General features: G+C 41.7%; 1 protein-coding gene and 2 long non-coding RNA genes across 6 annotated transcripts in view; 1 reads left to right on the top strand and 2 right to left on the bottom strand.

Moving 5' to 3' along the window:
- Window positions 1-7783: 7783 nt before the first annotated feature.
- LOC311437526 lies at window positions 7784-12747 on the bottom strand. The gene is made up of 4 exons (XR_014693534.1): window positions 12055-12747; window positions 11142-11260; window positions 10697-10906; window positions 7784-9956 (listed from the first exon to the last, which is right to left on the bottom strand). It is a non-coding gene; the product is annotated as an uncharacterized lncRNA (long non-coding RNA).
- Window positions 12748-12923: 176 nt separating this feature from the next.
- Window positions 12924-17354, top strand: part of PPM1A (protein phosphatase, Mg2+/Mn2+ dependent 1A) — a 33885-nt gene continuing 29454 nt past the window's right edge. The window contains exon 1 of one of the 4 annotated variants that reach the window (XM_084520891.1): window positions 12924-13034. The gene's annotated coding sequence lies outside the window, so the exon portion shown is untranslated. Of the gene's footprint in view, window positions 13035-13753; window positions 13963-17354 lie in introns of those variants that run through there. The other 3 variants (XM_084520893.1, XM_084520892.1, XM_084520890.1) reach the window with 3 other exon arrangements.
- LOC311437528 lies at window positions 14208-16237 on the bottom strand. Its single transcript, XR_014693536.1, has 2 exons — window positions 15589-16237; window positions 14208-15141 (listed from the first exon to the last, which is right to left on the bottom strand). It is a non-coding gene; the product is annotated as an uncharacterized lncRNA (long non-coding RNA).

Below are 17354 nucleotides of genomic sequence, written 5' to 3'. Positions count from 1 at the left end.
AAAAAATGCATACAAAAGATGTGCAGGGCCTATGGGTTATTGTGCTTAAACCTTTTCTGTACACTTTCTGTGTGACAGCTATATACATTGTTAGTTGTCTGAGGCGTTGCCAATTTTTTGCCAGTCAAGCTTTTCCTCCATAGCTAGTTGGTCTCTCATTTCTATCTAAGGTCTAAAATCACTTTCTTTGTTAAGTCTGAATGAACCAGGTTCCAGCAGGTCTGACAACGCAACATTGCCAAGAGACTTCAATATAAAATAAGTAAACTTTTCACAGGTTTATGGGTGAAGTGCTTCCTCTTTGATTGTTCACAAGGGGGCCTCAGATGACTTGTTGCCAGCCCCGTTAATAATACTGTGAGCATGGGTGTGAATATTTTCCACAGTACTGTGATGCAATTTCTTTGATCCATGTTATAGTAAATAAAGCTCCAGTGCAATTAGCTGAGATTATTTCAGCGTCTGTGTAAAACATAAATTTGAAAAATGCTCTTGCTTCACTATTATTTATGTAGGTATGGTAACATTTAAATGAGTAACAAAATACAGAGTAGCACTGGATTCCCTTTTCCAGTATTTCTTCTTCCAGTGTGAGCAAACCAAACGACTTCTACAGAGAAAAGCTCTTTCTTCTGTTTAGGAAAACAAAATTTTAGGGAGAGCCCATGATAAAATGAGTGCAAGTGAAGTAAGGCCAGTTTTGACTCCATGCTATCTGTATCAGAATGATACTTGTGCCATAGGTTTAGTGTTGCTGTAAGAGGAGACTAACAAATACACATCAAGGCAGACACCACCCCATGTAAATGTAACTGAGTGCGGAAAATATTTCTTACATAAACCTGTCTGGTCAGACAGTGGATACATCCACATTTTCCACAGTTTCTGTCTTATATCTGTTTCAACTGTAAGTTATTATTTTAAAAAAAAAAGTACTCTCTTTTGTAATAAAATTTACTGAAAATGTAAAAAATATACCCTGTGTAAGGGACATCTATTCAAACCCTTTAAATGAGAGGAATCATTTTGTTCTGACACTGATTTGAGGTACAATTCTGCTCTCAGTATGTCTGGGATTTTTTTTTTCCTACTGCATACAAAGAGCACAAGCTCTCTCCTTTCTGTACCAGAATTAGCTTCTTGAGTTCAGGTCTCTGTTTCTTTGTGCATTTAAGCCTCTGCATTCCTAGCTACCCTAATCTCTTCTCATTTCAGCTTTTAGCATGTTGTTCAATCTTCATGTTTTTCACACATAGACCCTTCTCCCTGCCTTCCTACTCTGGCCAGAGTATTATTCAATTATAATAATTAATAATAATATCCATCTTTTCTTACTTCAAATCTCTCCTTAATTTGACTTATTCCTTCCATCCATTTCATTTCAGTCTGTTTAGTTAAGATTTGGTGTGTGAACCTGCACCCGTTCAAAACCTGGAGACTACAAATGTAAACCAATTCTAAACAGGGCAAGATGAACTGCTGTATCTTCTATCTATTTTAAAAACAATAATTAAAACTGTTGATACTGCTTTCTTGGCCACTGCATTACAGTTCAGTACAACCTGTTCCCAAGCAACACTAGGTAAACCACAGAAATCACGTTTTTGGCCAGACTAAACTACATCTATACCAGTAGGTCAAACAGGGCCAAGGCACAGAGTTATGCACTGGCACGTGACCATCCATGCTTTTAAACTGTTGTCAACGTTCATGGTATGGTTTGCCCACACACACACTCCCAAACAATGTGGTATGTCTGAGGGGCATCAGCTACAGACACAAACCAGGTCCAGCCTGAAGGCTTCAGGACCAGAAAGTTGACAGGCTGTTCAACTTCCTAGCAGAGGCATAGCAAAAACGGTTACACAAGTCTTTGCAACCATTTATTTACGCAAACCCTATGTTAAACTGGTGAAACTGTCTGTAAATCATTCTTTTCTTCTCTCTTCTCCCTATACCTCATTGCTTCCTCCACAAGAAAAAAATATAGGTAGCAAACAAAACATCTGACAACAACAGATCATCATAGAAAAATACAAGTTTGTAATATACACAGTGGCAGACAGGACAAATATAGGAAGCATCTATAGACAGTAGTAGATGACTCTTGGTTGTTGGTCACTCCCTTTTTGTGGCATCCTTTGGGAAGGACTTTCTCAATATAATAAGCTAGAGGCATTTTCTACCCTCTCACCATTGTGACATTTGGTTTGAAGCTATAAAACTCTGCAGTGATCCCAGCTGCCTGCAGCTATACTTGGCCCTGTCCTTCTTCCAGATTTCACATCCATGACTTTTCAAGTGGATTATAAACAGCCTGGCTTTTTGTTTTCTAAGTGCTTGGCGTGTTTTTACTGACACCTACATTAAAAGGCTAAAAAGGCCGTTTACTTCTAAAAAGTTTCCATCAATGCCCTACCTGGATATTTGAACGTGACTTCAGTATTGCAGACATGTTATGCCGGTTCTTCATGTAACAGTGAATTTTATTCAAAAGTTTAAGATGAGAACTGTATCAGTTCTGCTCCTTTAGACCACACTAATCTGTATTTTATTCCTGTTTATTGACTTTAAAAGCACATTTACCCAGAGAAATAATAAAACGAGAAATCCAGAAAAACTCCAATGTTTTCTCTAAGACGTGTGCCATTTATACGAAGGTAAGATTTGTTTAACATGATAGGAAAGTAATGGAACCCAGAGTCCATAAGCTGTATTATCCATTTACTTTTCATAACGTACTTTCTTTGGTTTACATTAAGAGTTGTGACTAAATCGACTGTGTTTATGTAAATACTAAAAATACAGAACATGTTCACATTAATTGAACAAAACTACATCTAATGCTAACGCTGTTTTGTTTGTGTGACATTACTGCTATGCAATTCCTCACAATTATTCAAAGACAATATTAGAAGAAGTCAAGATACAAATATATGGATGACTTTTACCAGGAGGACTAGGTATAGGTAAAGGTTAGGACATTCCTAAAGGTTAGAACATAATAAGTTATATGAATATATCATATCCAGTGAGGGTAAGTAAGTATTTCATGTTTTTCTTTTTTAAAAAGCAGCCTTTTTTTTTTTTTTTTTTTTTTTTTTCTTGATGTGGGATAAATCTCTTGTGTTGGTGAAGAGGAGGACATTATCTTCAATATTTATATTCTGATTTGTAGATCCCTATTCTGTTTCTATCATCCTGGGCTGGGTTCCAGCATCACCAAAGTCAATGGAAAGATTTGGGCCCCATTTTCCACATTTGTAATTTTTAAAATATATACATAGGTATATAAAGCAATATTTATTCAACTTAAATCTGTTGTAATCAATCTAGAAAGACATTTTTCTGTCTGGGCTCTTGTATTGCACTAGTACTGAAAAGACTACTAATGCAGGGAACTAGTGAAAACTTTCTCTCTTGGAATGTTTAATATTAAATGAGGGACAGCAAGAGGAAATTAAGATGGTGTCCAACACGCTGATTCTGCAGAGCTTAGTCTCCCTGAGCAGCCCACAGAAACAAACTCCGTTGTTGGGGTGGCCAGGGAGCATGAAGTAGGAGCTTGCTCTGAATCCTGCACTGAAAGATTTTCTCTTCTTCCATCTCCTTACACAGAGGTCACTTATAGAGTAGCTTCCTGCATTAAAGCTAGAACCTGTGAAAGTCTCCTGAATCCCATGAAAAGATATTTCAGGGAACCTGTCCTTTAGTAGCCAATGACAGGTCAGATAACTGAAATTCCTTTCCTAATCAAAATTATGATTTTTTTTCTTAATTCTTAGTACTTTTTTTTTTTTAATATAATCTCTTAACAGTGCAATTTACCTAGTGATTTAGTTTCCATTTATTTTCATTAATGTATTCTTCTTTGGTTTCAAAAGAGCTCTAAATTAAAATTTACTTCTCTTTTTTTACTCTCATATTGTCAACAGTTTCAGTACAAATCTGGGAATGGGGTTTGCTCTCTAACTCAGGCACCCTCTGCTGGTCTTCCCAAAGCAAAACACAAAATATTAGAATCTTCATCCACAACAATGGGTTTTCAAAGGAAAAAAAATCCAGATTTTTGTGTTTCTAAACCTTTTACTACCAGAATATAAATTACAAGGAAGACCAGCTCTAGGGCTGTAAACTCAGTGTGTGTGAGGTGTTTTAATGAATTCAAGAAAATAATTGCATAATCAAGCATGTGAACCTGTGGAATTTATCAGGCAAAAAGTCCAAAAGTGAGCATGGCCTAAGAAGCTGTTCACAGTCTGACCTGGCTCTTAGCAGAAACCTGTGACTGGCATTTTAATGACATTGTTGTGTAGGGAGCTCTAGAAGCATACACTACCATGGACTCTTGGTTAGCCAAAATCATAGATAGTAGTCCTACATAGATAGTACATATTTTAAGGGGGTAAATAGCTAAGAAAATATAGTGGGTAAATAGCTTCCATTCCAGCTACACAATAAAACAGCTGACATTGTTATTCATCTGAGAAAATCCCTGGACATCAGAGAAGTGAATCAGAGCACAGTGCTTTCTTAATCTACTGAAGGGTAGGACATGCTGGCGCTAGGAAAGTTTCACCTATTCCACTTTCTGAATTCAATTTTTACTTGACATTAAGCTTCAGTGCAAGCAACCTGGTGCTTTGTTGCAGATCTGTCAGTTTTCTGTATATGACAGCACAGGTGTCAACCCAGAGAGGATCAGCAGAGTTGCAAAAGATGATAACATCTTATTTTGCATAGCTGAGTTTTTTAATGATGTTAACAAGCATTTTAGATGTCACAGCAATAAGCAAGATACTAACCTAAATATAGAAGTCATGTCAGCAGCCTCCTGCTATCCTTCCTGGGTAAGTAATTCTTCATCATGCTGGAGAAAGTGCAGTGGATGGCCACCATGATGAAGACAGACTTAGAGAGCTGGCTTTGTTCAGCTGTAAGAAGAGAAAGATAAGGGCAGATTTTGTTGCTGTCTTCAGCTGCCTGACAGGATATAGAGAAGACAGAGCCAGACTCTTCTCAGGAGTACCTTGTGATAAGCAAAGAGACAACAGACACAAATCAAAACACAGGAAATTCTGATTGGAAAGACTGAAACGTGCACAGAGAGGTGGAATTTCCAACCTCAGAGATATTCTAAACTCAGATGAACAAAGAGTTCAGCAACCCCATCATGTAGGACCTGCTTTGAGCCAGAGGTTGGACTAGACGACCTCCAAAAGTCCCTTACAACCAAAATTATTCTATGATTTTATGATGACTACTGCATCGTTAATCCATTTTAAAGTGATGAAAGTCATTTTGACAGTACTAATGCTTCCCCAAGCAAGTAAGAAATTTAAATCCAATCCAGACTCACTGAGGTTAGTGGGAATCTTTAGTTTAACTAGAAAGGCACTGGATCAACTTCAACACTTCTAAGATTTGCATTCAGAAAAGATCCTAAATTTTATTTTTGAAGGCAGCATCAGGGTATTGTTTGTTGTGTTGTGTTTTTTTTTGTTTGTTTTTGTTTTCCTTCGGGTTACTCAGTAGCAGCTAGATGAGCTTGAAGCATTCCACAACCACTATCTTTGAGTGTTCACAGATTTTACCTAGAAAATGAGTAGCAGATTGAAGTGTTTGCTCAGTGCTCTGAAGGTATGTCACTCTGCTTTTCAGTTTGCACTTGCAGGAATATTCCTATTTGCTAACTGCTATTGGTAATGAGCCTCTCACCTAAGTTGGGTTCAGCTCAGGTTGACTGCTGCTTTCATGTTGAGACAGCGTCTATATTAATTGAAATTTGTGTCATAGAAGGGCAAGCTTGTGACCTCTGTAGAGTGAGCTAATGACTCCCATCCAGTATTCAGCTGACTGCCGTGAATTAGCATCACCAATCCTTTCCTTTTTTACCTCATCGTTTTTCTCATCTTTGCAAGGCAAGCTTTTTTCATCTTCCTTATCTCATCTCTTACAAGGGATTATACTATTTATTTTGAGCAGAAAACAGAGTAAAACAACCCAAGGGAGGAATTAGAATGTGACATGATAAATTTCAGCTACAAACCAATTATTTTGATTATTCCTACAAAGATATAATAATAAATGTGCTTATAAAAATATGTTGTAGGCCTTTACACACACACAAATATAGCACAGATATTTATCGAAATAAATTCATAGGTGATACACTACAATGAATGACAACGAGCAAGAAAGCAAACTTATTTCAAATACCTAAAAGAAATCCCATTGCCAAATCTCTTAAGAAGTAGTTGGACGCCAAGTCCACTGGACCAACTGAAATTTCCTGAGAAGAAAGGATACCATTCTGTTTAGGGTGGAGACTCAGAATAACTTCAAATGCTGTTCATGTCTTGAGTTACACTCTGATATGAAACTGCACCACGTTATTTGCAGTAGACGTGAAACATTTTTACAAAAGGACATAAGCTAATGCATCCTGCCTTATGAGATCTTCCTTCCCTGATAGGTTCCTTCTTCTGAAACTGAGCTTGAACTGCACAACATGGAGGTGCTTTTTTAATAATTATCTCTATTGCTTTGCTAATATTTTGTTCTGCTCCATCCCCGGAGAAACACAACACTGTGACAGGGGTAGGGGTTGACATAAAAATGTTAAAAATTGAAATTACTAGAAGTTGTTTTGCTTTCCTAAGAAAACCGTCACATCCAGCTTTGATCTCACATCCATTTTTATTGTTTTCCTTATACCAGCAAACATGAAACAGTGTCTTACTTTGTACAATTGTACCACATCAGCATCTACGTAATCAAACTAAATTTAAACCTTAGTTATGCTGTCAGCTAAAAAGGGAAAAGTGGCAAAATCCATCTTCAGAAGCAGATTTTCCTTTCAAACTTGGATTCTCCAGAATCTTTTGTACTACATAAACCTATTTTGCAAAATACTAAGCAACGTTCAGATGTCAATATCTCCAGACCTTGGCCATTTGATTCTGGCACGCTGGTTTTAAATAAACTCCCGCTTAATGTGCCTAATTGATAACACAAAACCTGATCACCTCAGCTATGTCTCAGCTAACAGGCTTGTTAAAGGAGACAACTGAATGAATATATTTGTATGAATGAATTTAGCAAAAAGCAAGCTGTGTTTGGTTGTACAAAGAAGGCAACTAGATATGGCTATTGAAAGAAGAAAAGCAAACTAAAAGCAAAACTGACTAGTAACAGAAAAAATGGAGTTTATGGAATATGAATCTCCTCCACATCTGGAAGTTCACATCTTTATTGATTTTCAGAGTCTATGCTTGAGTGTTAATAATTATAAAAGTCTAAGAGCATCGTAAGATTCCCAATGACTCAGTATGAAGTATTCTTCCACATCAACAGTCTGACATGCACTTTCAGCTGTGATTGCTAAGCTAATTTTTAGGTTAAACAACTGACAATTGTAGGCAAGCCCACTAAAATTGGCTGGGACAACAGCCGTTTTTACAACATGCTAATGACGAAGGGTTTGATCCTGCAACACTGAGGTCAATGGAAGCTTTGTCACTGACTTCAGTGAAGATACAGGCCTTCATGCACGGACTACTAATGGCAAATGAAAACAGCAACTAACATACACCCTCACATTTTTAAAATAGAAGAACTATCCACTGAATGAAATAGTCTAAAGCCAAGTTGATAAAATATTCTGATTGTTCTGTACTTTATAGCTTGTCTTACTGGAAAAAAAACAACAAAACAAACAAACAGAAAAAAACCACGAAAATTAAACTTTCAGCAACTGAACACAAACTTTGTAAATATTCACCACTGACAGATTAAGATTCACGGAAGTGCAGCCCTTTCAGATTGGAAAGAACTGGAGAAAGGTGTCTGTGCTAGAGTCGTGTTGTGTGAATTCGGCCAAGCTTTCAGAACACTTAAAATCAACTTCAGGTTTTGACTACTGTTGCTACAAGTTGTTTCACAGTTTCTGTGTTGAAGAGTAATGCAGATGATCCCAGTGAGACCATTTCCATCATACAATCATGAATCTGGTAGATAGCACAGGCAACAAAATGAATTGGCACACGCTGGTCTGCTATGCCAGCACCTCTTCTGACACCAAACATCTGTTTTGCCCCTGTTTGTAGAGCAGACTCATGACACACTGCTTTTCTGTCAATACTTTTCCATTTTAACAACCAAGACAGCTAAGATTGAAATGGGAGGGAAAAATAAAACCCTATACAAATGTTTTTTTCCCTAATTTTTCATTTTCTTAAAATGTTTGTAGACTGTACTGACATTATTTTCTAATTTCCCTATTTAATACGAAAAGCAAGCTTTGCTTGCCACTAGATCTTCAGTGATATTTTGCTATAGGTAGAAGGAGCCATGTGTAACGAAGGTGATTTGCTCTAAGAACCTTCCTGACTAACTGCATTTATCCTCCTGAGCTGCCTGATTTTTTGTCATCTTCTTTTGTGTAAGCTTTGGACTTTGGGAGAAACTGGGACACGTGATGCCTTTCCTGTATTTCACATACAAAAAAATCCTTTTCTAAAATGACTTTCTTATTGACAACAGAGCACAGTGCTGCTTGTACTGAAAATGAAACTTGCTTCCCTAATTAAATGACTTGTTTCTTCACTTAAAACTGTCCTTTACATAGCATAACAAAAATGCATTATTTAAGACGTACAGAAAACGCGTTGCACATTGAGAATTTGTAAGAACGAAGGACACAGATTCAGAGTCACAGCTGTCAGTCTGGCATCTCCAGCAAGATTTTCTTCTGAGTAAAGGAAAATAGAGGGAGTGTTACTGAACTTCTGAATCTCATGTGTTTAGTCAGCTGCCACAGTAGTGACCAATGCTAGCATTAAATCTGGAAAATGTTCTATAGAGCAACCAAATAACAACCTTGAAGACCAAATCTTTATTGCAGAGGTTTCCTGCACAAGGCCATAGCTCCCAAGCCTTTTATAGCCAAGCTCTGTTTGGGAAACCCAACCACATCCCATACCAGCACAATAATCCCAGCCAGCACAGTCCAACAAGACTTGGTGGCTCCCCGCCTTACTGGCTGGGAGCCACTGACTGATGGCTGAAATGAAATAGGAAAGATTTAAAATATGCTTTTTTTATTTGTGTTTGGAGTGTCAGTGTAAAGGTGGTGCCTAATGAATACTGACAAATAAGAAATTTACAAATAGAATATGAAGAGTTGGAGAAAAAGGGGGACAAAAACAATAACAATATTCTAGAATAAAACTTTATATAATTTTTTTTATATTAAAGGGTTTTCCTTCTATTGACAGTTACTCTGCTTTGCTTTTGCTGATTTTTCTGAACTGCACGTTACTTCCATCAGTAAATTCTCACCAGAAAAATAAAACTCATCACTGAGAATTGCTTTTTTTCTGTTAAGCTACAATCAGAAAACAACGTTGTGATGCCTTAATGATTTCGTAGATTGTAAAGTACTAGTATTTGTTTTTACAAAATGTCCTTGCTGTTTTAACATTGTTTTTAGAAACTATCAAGACAGCATGAATCTTCAGGCAAAGTGTGGCAGTTTGTTTAGCCCTTCTCAAGACTCCACCAGAAAGCAAATTATATCAGAACTGCTGCACTTCAAGGATGCAGAACTTTTGCATACCACATTCTTCAAAAGTCCAAAGTCTTTGTGACATCTTTCAGATAAATTCAGTTTGGATACAGGATACACTCTAGGTGTGCGCTTTTGATGATTTAAACATCATGTGATTATTAATCATAGCTACAGCACTGGCATTTTATGGAGTTCCCAATGGCACAGCTGCCTGAACAGATACCTACAGATGTCATCACACCAGGGTGTTGCAGCAATAGTTCTCAGAAGATGCAAAGCCTGCAGCGTAGTCGTCCAGCTGGCTTTTGGATTCTAAAAATAGGTAGCGCCCAGTGGAGAAGAGATGGGGCAGGGCATGGGTACTTCACAAGCCAAGTACAAAAATCTGGCAAGTTCAAGGTTGCAGTATTACAGGCTAAGCACATTAGTATGAAGATTTGTATTAGATCACCTCCGAGCACCATGGCTAATTAATTCATTTGAGCCATCTGAAAGTTAAGCACTCAGTCTAGGTTGTCATCTCAGCTTCTTCTGTAGTCAGAGAAACTGCAGGAGAGGAAAAGTCACCTCCAGCAGGCAGCTCGCTCAGCTGGCTGCAAACATCAGGGTAAGCACAGCAGCAAAACTGTCTAAAGGTGCCTGCCTCCTGCCACTGTTTCAAGGCAGCCTGGACAACAGCTTGACTACACGTCTGTTATTTAAATGAGTATTACTAAGTGACACAAAACCTATTCCAAATAAAACATACATTGACAGTCTACCGGCTGTATAGGCTGCGAAGTAACTTCAGATATGTTATTTCCCATCTTTGCCAAACATTCATGGCAGGCAGAAGGAGAAAGAGTGAAGATAAATAAGGGAAGCTGAAAAAATAAGGCACTCTGCTTTTCCCAACCTGTTGGGCAAACCACAATAAGAGACACTGAAAGAAGTGCAGCTTTTTCACTTGGGGGATCAAGAAATTGAAATCATGAAACACAACAATAAATATTTGCACTAGCTGTCCCCTCTCTAAAGAGCATAAAAACTTCTGATAACTCATGTTTTTGTAATACAAAAAGTTTAACCAGAACTCTAACTGGCATTAAAACTAAAAGAATTAAAAGGAACAGTGGCAGTACCAACCTGCAGACTGCAGCAGCTTCATACAGAATATGCCCAGTACAATGGAAACAGATCCCAAAAGGCAGTTACATCGCCACGTGGTCCCAGTAGCAACTGCAGTGCTCTGCTCTGGTTTTTAAGAAATGATGTCATGGAGAACCTTGATCAAAGCGTGAAACTTTTCTCAGGTGGCAGTTTGAGGGAATACATTGGACAAAATCATCTTCCTGCCTGCAGTAATCAAGTGTACATAGTTGGATAATATCTATTATTTAGATAGATATTTTAAAATATTTTGGGGAGAAACATCCATCTAAATAGTTTTTAAAAGCTGTTTTGAAGCAGAAAAATATTCTTTAAAACACACATTGGAGCAGCATGTCATTTTAAATATGCTTTCTTAAGCTAATCAAAATTCCTTGTTCCCAACAATGAAAAGTGATTCTTCTTAATAACCCAGGCATACCTGATGATGCAGTGCTGAAGGAGTTTCACAACAATTCTTGTTACTGGCTCCTCAACTGTGGAGCCAATGTTTCCAGTGACTACAGGTCCCAGTCGTCTGTACCCAATCTTGATGTCTCACTAAAGGGAAAACGAAGAGTTGTATGCTGGGAGATGTAGCCTCATCAGCTACAAATATGCATAGAAATATGTTACTCACAACCCTGTTTTATCTTACTTAAATGTGATGTTTGAATTTCTTGTAACTACTGATTACCATTGCTTGTACAACTGGCCAGGCAAAAGGAGCAAACCAAATACAAGTTACACTTTAAGAAAATACTGTTATAATTTGACTCCATCCAATTTCCCAAGAAAAACATAAAAAGAACAGGAGCAAACTCTCTGTTGTCATTCCATTCCTGTGGCTTAAATCTAGGGCATCACTAAAAAGCTAGGCCAGGTTTTTGTTCACTTGTTTTTTAATGCAAAAACTGAGGTGCAGGTAACACCAAATAGAATCCAATAACATCTGCAATTGCATATAATTCAAAGTGTTAGGAGAGATTTATTAAATCTGTTTTGTCCCTGTTTGTAGAGCAGGCTCATGATATACTGCTTTTCTGTCAAGACTGTTCCACTTTAACAACCAAGACAGCTCAGATTGAGAAATTTAATAAATCTCTCCTAATGCTTTAAATCTAAAGTGTAAAAGAGGGATGAAAATTATTGAATTTATGTTTAAGTGCAGAGGTTCAAGAAGCATGACTGTATATGTACATCAGCACATGCATTCTGGAAAAAAATTGTGTAACCTCTACCCTGACTGTATATTGTAGAAGTGTTGAGGAAAAAAAAAATGCAGTTTTTCATATCTGAACTGCATCAAAATTATAACTAATTGCCTTTGAATACCAAGAAGAAACTTCAAATACCATTAATGAAGGTTGAGAATTCTCTGTGACCTTCCAAAAATCTCCCCTTGAGGAATAGACTTCATATATTCTGCTCCCACCTCCAATATATTTTTGGAATATTTTGCAGTGAAGCTTCCCTAAAGGTTAGTTTAACAACTCATGGTGCATTTATCTGCAACTTCAAGGCCTGAAATAGTTCAAACAACATTGAGCACTGCTGAGTGGTGTTCATGCTCGTGCTAACATGATTCGGATGAATGGAGTAAGATCAGTTTCAAACATACCATTCCCTCACAGTCAGCAATGGGAACTGGAGATTTTGTATCACACTGAGACACAGTAAGTTAAATCTGTTACAGAAAACCCTACAACCATGAGGTTTTGTTACAGTTACAGCTTTTCCAGCCCTCTCTGGGTACGGCTTTTCTGTTTTTGTAGGTCTTATCTGCACGAGAGCCCTCAATTAACTGCCCTCGGTCGCTGGCACAGGCAGGTTGAAGCTACACTGATTGTTACCTACAATGGCCAGAGGAAGCTAACCGGCAATTTGAGGGCTTTCCAAACATTCAGGGTAGAAAAACCTTCACATATGGCTGTGCGCTCCGGTTCCTGTCAAACACGGAAACCCTCCAGGCAACCTCCGTGATTCTTCAGCCAAGCACCCGCTTCAGCCATTCCTCCTCCACGGGCTCAAAACACCAGCCCGCATCCCTAACCCTCCCCTTCCAAGTAGTCCTTCCCACATCCACTCCACCTCTTAAAATCCTCAGCCCGGGGTTTAACCGCGGCTCGCTGGCATCAGCCGCACACGGCGTTCCCTGCCAGAGCCAGAGCCAGAGCCGGGATCCCACCTCCCCTTTCTCCTCCGCATGGCTCGCTAAGGGGGGCGGGGGGCGGCAGGGCCGGCAGCTGCTCCCGGGGGCCGGGGGGGCCCACGGCCGACTCCTCGCCGGAGGCAGAAGATGGGACAGGGCCGGGGAGAGGCGCCCGCGGAGGAGGTAGGGCCGAGGGGGGGTTATGAAACGAGCCGGGGGATGCAGGGCTCGGTTTTGCCGGCTTGCAGTGAGGGGGGAGGCTCAGGGGGTCGGTGTAGCCGGGTGGGGGCAGCGCCTCAGGGAGCGCGGCCTCCCCTTCGCCTCGGGGGGGGGGGGGGGGTGGCAGCGCGGCCTCCCCTCAGGGCCGCTTCCCTCATGGCGGGCGGCCCCCCGCACCCCTCAGGATGGCTTCCATCTCCTCAGAGCTGCCCCCTCAGCCCATCCCCTCCTCAAGGAGCCTCTCACGGAGCCGATAACCCGCTTCCAGCGGCCGCCATCCCCTCCCCACCCCGCCGCCTCCCTCCCGCTCCTCTCCTCTCCTCCCCGCTCCCCTCAGGGCTCTGATGACGTCTTCCCCCGGACCTCGCGCATGCGCGCTGGGCGCGGCGCGGGGTGATGTAATACCACCCCCCCTCCCTTTTATCCCCTTTACATCCGGGCACCCCGCGTGCGCGCTCCCGCCTCCCCCCCCTCTATTCCCCTGCAGCGTGCGCGCGCGCGCGGCGGCGGCGGCAGCGGCGGCAGCGGCCTCCGTTGCGGGGAGGTGCCGCGAGGGGAGGGAGGGGTGGGTGGTGAAACGGGGAGCGGCGCATGCGCAGAGCGGCGGGGGGGGAGGCGGCGCGCGTGCGCGGGAGCGGCGGGGGGCGGCTGGGCGCGGGCACGGGGCCGGGGCCGGGGGGGAGCCGAGCGGGAGGGGCCGGGGGCAGCGGGGCCGCCATGAGCGCTGCGCTCCCCCTGCGCACCCAGCCGCCCTCGGCCTGCGAGTGAAGCGAGGCGAGGCCGGGCCCCTTCCTCCCTCCTCCTCCTCCTCCTTTTTTCTCCGTCTCCTCCTCCTCCCCGCCGCGCACCTCGGGGAGCCGCCGGTGCCGTCCCCGCCGCGGCCCGGAGCGGGGTAAGTGGGGACGGGGGGGGGGGCCCTGAGGGGGATCTGAGGGTGTGGGGGTCCCTGAGGGGCCGTGAGGAGGATGAGGAGGGGGAGGAAGGCGAGCTGAGGCGGCAGCAGCTCCCCTCCGCCCCCTCCCCGCTCCAGAGTTCATTTACCACAGGCTATAAACAGCCTCCTCGCCCGAGCCGTGGGGCACGAGGAAAAAAAACAAACAAACAAACAAAAAAAAAAAACAAAAAAAAAAACACCCCTTCAGCACCATAAGGTGTGTTATTTATTTATAAAGCACCCGCCCCACCGAGGTGCGGGGCACCCAGGGGGTGCTGGCCTTGCCCTCGCCCTGTGGGGTGGGAGAAGCTGGAGCGAGGCTTTGGGAACGGCGGCGGGGAGCAAAGGTTGGCGGGGAGCTGTGATCTGGCACGGCCCCGGCGTGGAAAGCGGAGGTGAGAGGACGGTGTCCTCGGTGGAGAAGTTGCCCGGCGATGTGGGAGATAATTGGGGTCGGTGCTACGCCGCCAGAGCTCCCATCTGACCCTCACGTTACGTTACCTTGTGGTGGCCACACAGCTCTGGGGCTGGCTGCAGGTCGGTCATCTCAAAGAGATGTCTGCGACATCTATCCTGGTATATATCTGTTTTCATCCTGTACAATTAAAACGTTTCAGGGTTGTGCCCCGCGTGTGGCAAAATTCTGTGGTTGCAAAACCAACCTGTGAGGAACTGCTTCGCCGTCGAGCTGTACCTTTTGTCAAGGGAGAAAGCGGTGGTGGCTCAGATGTCCCACATGGTGACCTTAGGGCTGTGCGTGCCATACCGAGGAATTTTTGGTTTTTAATTCTTTCAAGCAGGAGGCAGTCTTAAAAGAGATGCTGAGAGCTGTAGGTTGGAGGCTCTCTTCCCCAGGGGAAGGTGACACGTTGTCCATGGGTTGCGGTGGGTAACATCAAAATAAGTGGAGTCGCTTCATGAAGTCCTGGTTCTGACTCGGTAACGCTTTGCTGAGCCTGTACACGCGCTGCTTCGCTGCTTAGGTGGCTGGCGAAGGATTAGTGAAGCACCAGTGCAATTAAAGACGACCGCTGTTACTCAGGACCCTGTGCGAATTGCCAAATTAACAGGAATTGAGCAAGTTCTACCCACATTTCTTCTCTGACAGCTTTGCTTTGAATGCTATTCATGGGTTTTCTATGAATAAGATCAGAGACAGAGGGAAGGGGTGGGGAAAGCACGGGGCAGGGAAGTTTTACATTTTCCCTGTCTGAGCAAAGGAAAGGTATTGAGGAACAACTTTGGTAGGTACAGCAGCATTTCTCACGGGGGCAGGGAGAGCTGCTCCTAAAGCTTTCCCCTCCAGGCCCGTATTTCTGGGCCTACATCTTGTGTAGGGGACTGCTGTAAAAGTAAAAGCCTTGCTGATGCGTTGTGCCAGTTATTAATGTTTTCCTCAGCCATATTCATCTGATAAAACCTCCTGATAAACGTAGCTTGTACTGGAAAGAGCTGGTCTTTACCCTCGCTCTTTTCTGGTAGAGCCATGTTTTTCTAGGCCTAGCTCTGGTTAAAAAGGTTGAGTCCTTTGGTTGGTGGTTGTCTGGTAAATATTTCCCCTTGAGGTACAGCAGAAAACTATACCTGTTTTCCGAGTGCTTCTCTGCGTCTAGGTGAGCTCGAGATACTTTGTTGGAGCTGAGGAGCAGGGCTGGAAATGCCAAGGGACTGGTGAAGCTGGCAGGTCCAAACAAGCAGAACTCACTCGGTGCAATTTGAATTAAAGCAGCACACAAAAAAAGTCTTTTCTATAAAATTCGAGCTGGTTGCTTCTTATCTGGAGAGCAGCTTATACGGTGCCGTTGAGTCATTCTTGCTGAGAGGGCATTTTAAGAACTATCGTTAAAAAGCTTAGATATTTAACTTTGGCACAGTGTAATTTGCAAACTTATGTAACTGGTATGTTTTTGAATGCAGCTGTCAATAAGATCTCATTGCACTTTTCCCTTTTTAGTGGAACTGGGAATATAAAGCAGCTGCTTTCACGGGATGACCTACATATAAGTCATTTATCAACGGTATATTTCTTACTAAAATATTGACATAAATATTGGCTTCATTTTCATATGTTGAAGCCTATGCTAATGTCAAAATATCTTTACATAATTGCGAGTTATTTACAAATAAGCAAGTTTTGGAATGGGAAGTGCTGTAAAATAGCTCTTCAGTTTGTCTCTGCGGACCTCAACTCACTTTAAAGACTTTAATGATGTTTGAAGTCAAGACAATAGTGGCTTAGCAGAGCTGCACCTGAGCCATGCAACATTTCTTCATACTATGGCACGTGGTTGTAATTGTTCTCCTCTCTTCTCTTAAACCGTAGCTCACTTTTACTTTTTTTTTTTAAACGTTGGTGTATCTGTGTCATCTGTAGCTCCTTTTAAATGATGCAACCTATAGTCACGTTTATCCTTTTTGAAAATTCAGCTGTTTCTGGATAGTGTTTTGCTGTTGAAATCTTAACCCATATCTTTAGCTTTAGTCTCATGATCAATATTTTAGTTAAAAAATATTAGGATAAGAATTAAACTTCTCTAAAACTTAGAGTTAACTGTGATGCTCTTCATTGAAAGAATGACAAATTGCAAACTAAAGTTTACATCAAAAACAGGTAATGCCTGAAAAAAAAGTGTTTTTAAGATCCAGGGAACAAAATGTAGTTTAAAAGCCGGTGCCTAAAACAGTTGTTTCAGAAGGCTTCATGTATTTGAACCATGATGTAGCAGGGATCAAAGTGGTGATAGCATTATCTCTTTGTGGCTTTTTTACATTGCTCTTCTTCCTATCTGTCTGCGAAGGAACAATTTTAGATTTATTATGTTTCTAGAGTAAATCATTTAAATCTTAAGGCTTGTGAGAACATCTAGTCCAAGGAAATTGTAATCAGGGCAGAAGAGAAAAAAGCGAGATGCCATACTGAGGGAACAGACTGATTCTTGTTCCTGGATCGAGGTAGTATCCAGCTGAGTGCTGTAGGTGTTGAGGCAGTGCTATAAGGGCTGCTTTTCTGAATTTCTACCTACCAAACTGTGCTCTCTGTTAAACCACCTACGAAGTTAAAGATGTCTGTCAAGTTTCTTCTTTTTTGCATTTCTCTTTGTGTGTTTAAACTGAACAGGCCTTTGTTTTACTGGGTGCTCGTTTAATTTTTTTTGTTGTTGTTTTCACATACCAGTAAAATTAACTAATGGATATTTCAGCTTGCTGCTGGAGTCTCCAGAACAGCGTGTTTATAAATATATCAAACAGTTGCTCAGATTTTTTAACAGCTCGTCTAAAAAGGTGTTCGTATGTGACCAAACCAACAGAATAAACACTTCCTTCATCTATAAATAATACCAACAAAGTAC

The sequence above is a fragment of the Aythya ferina genome, assembly GCF_964211825.1.
Source record: "Aythya ferina genome assembly, chromosome: 5".
NCBI lineage: Eukaryota > Metazoa > Chordata > Aves > Anseriformes > Anatidae > Aythya > Aythya ferina.
Note: the sequence above shows the minus strand (reverse complement) of the source record. Positions and strands in the feature narration are given on the sequence as shown.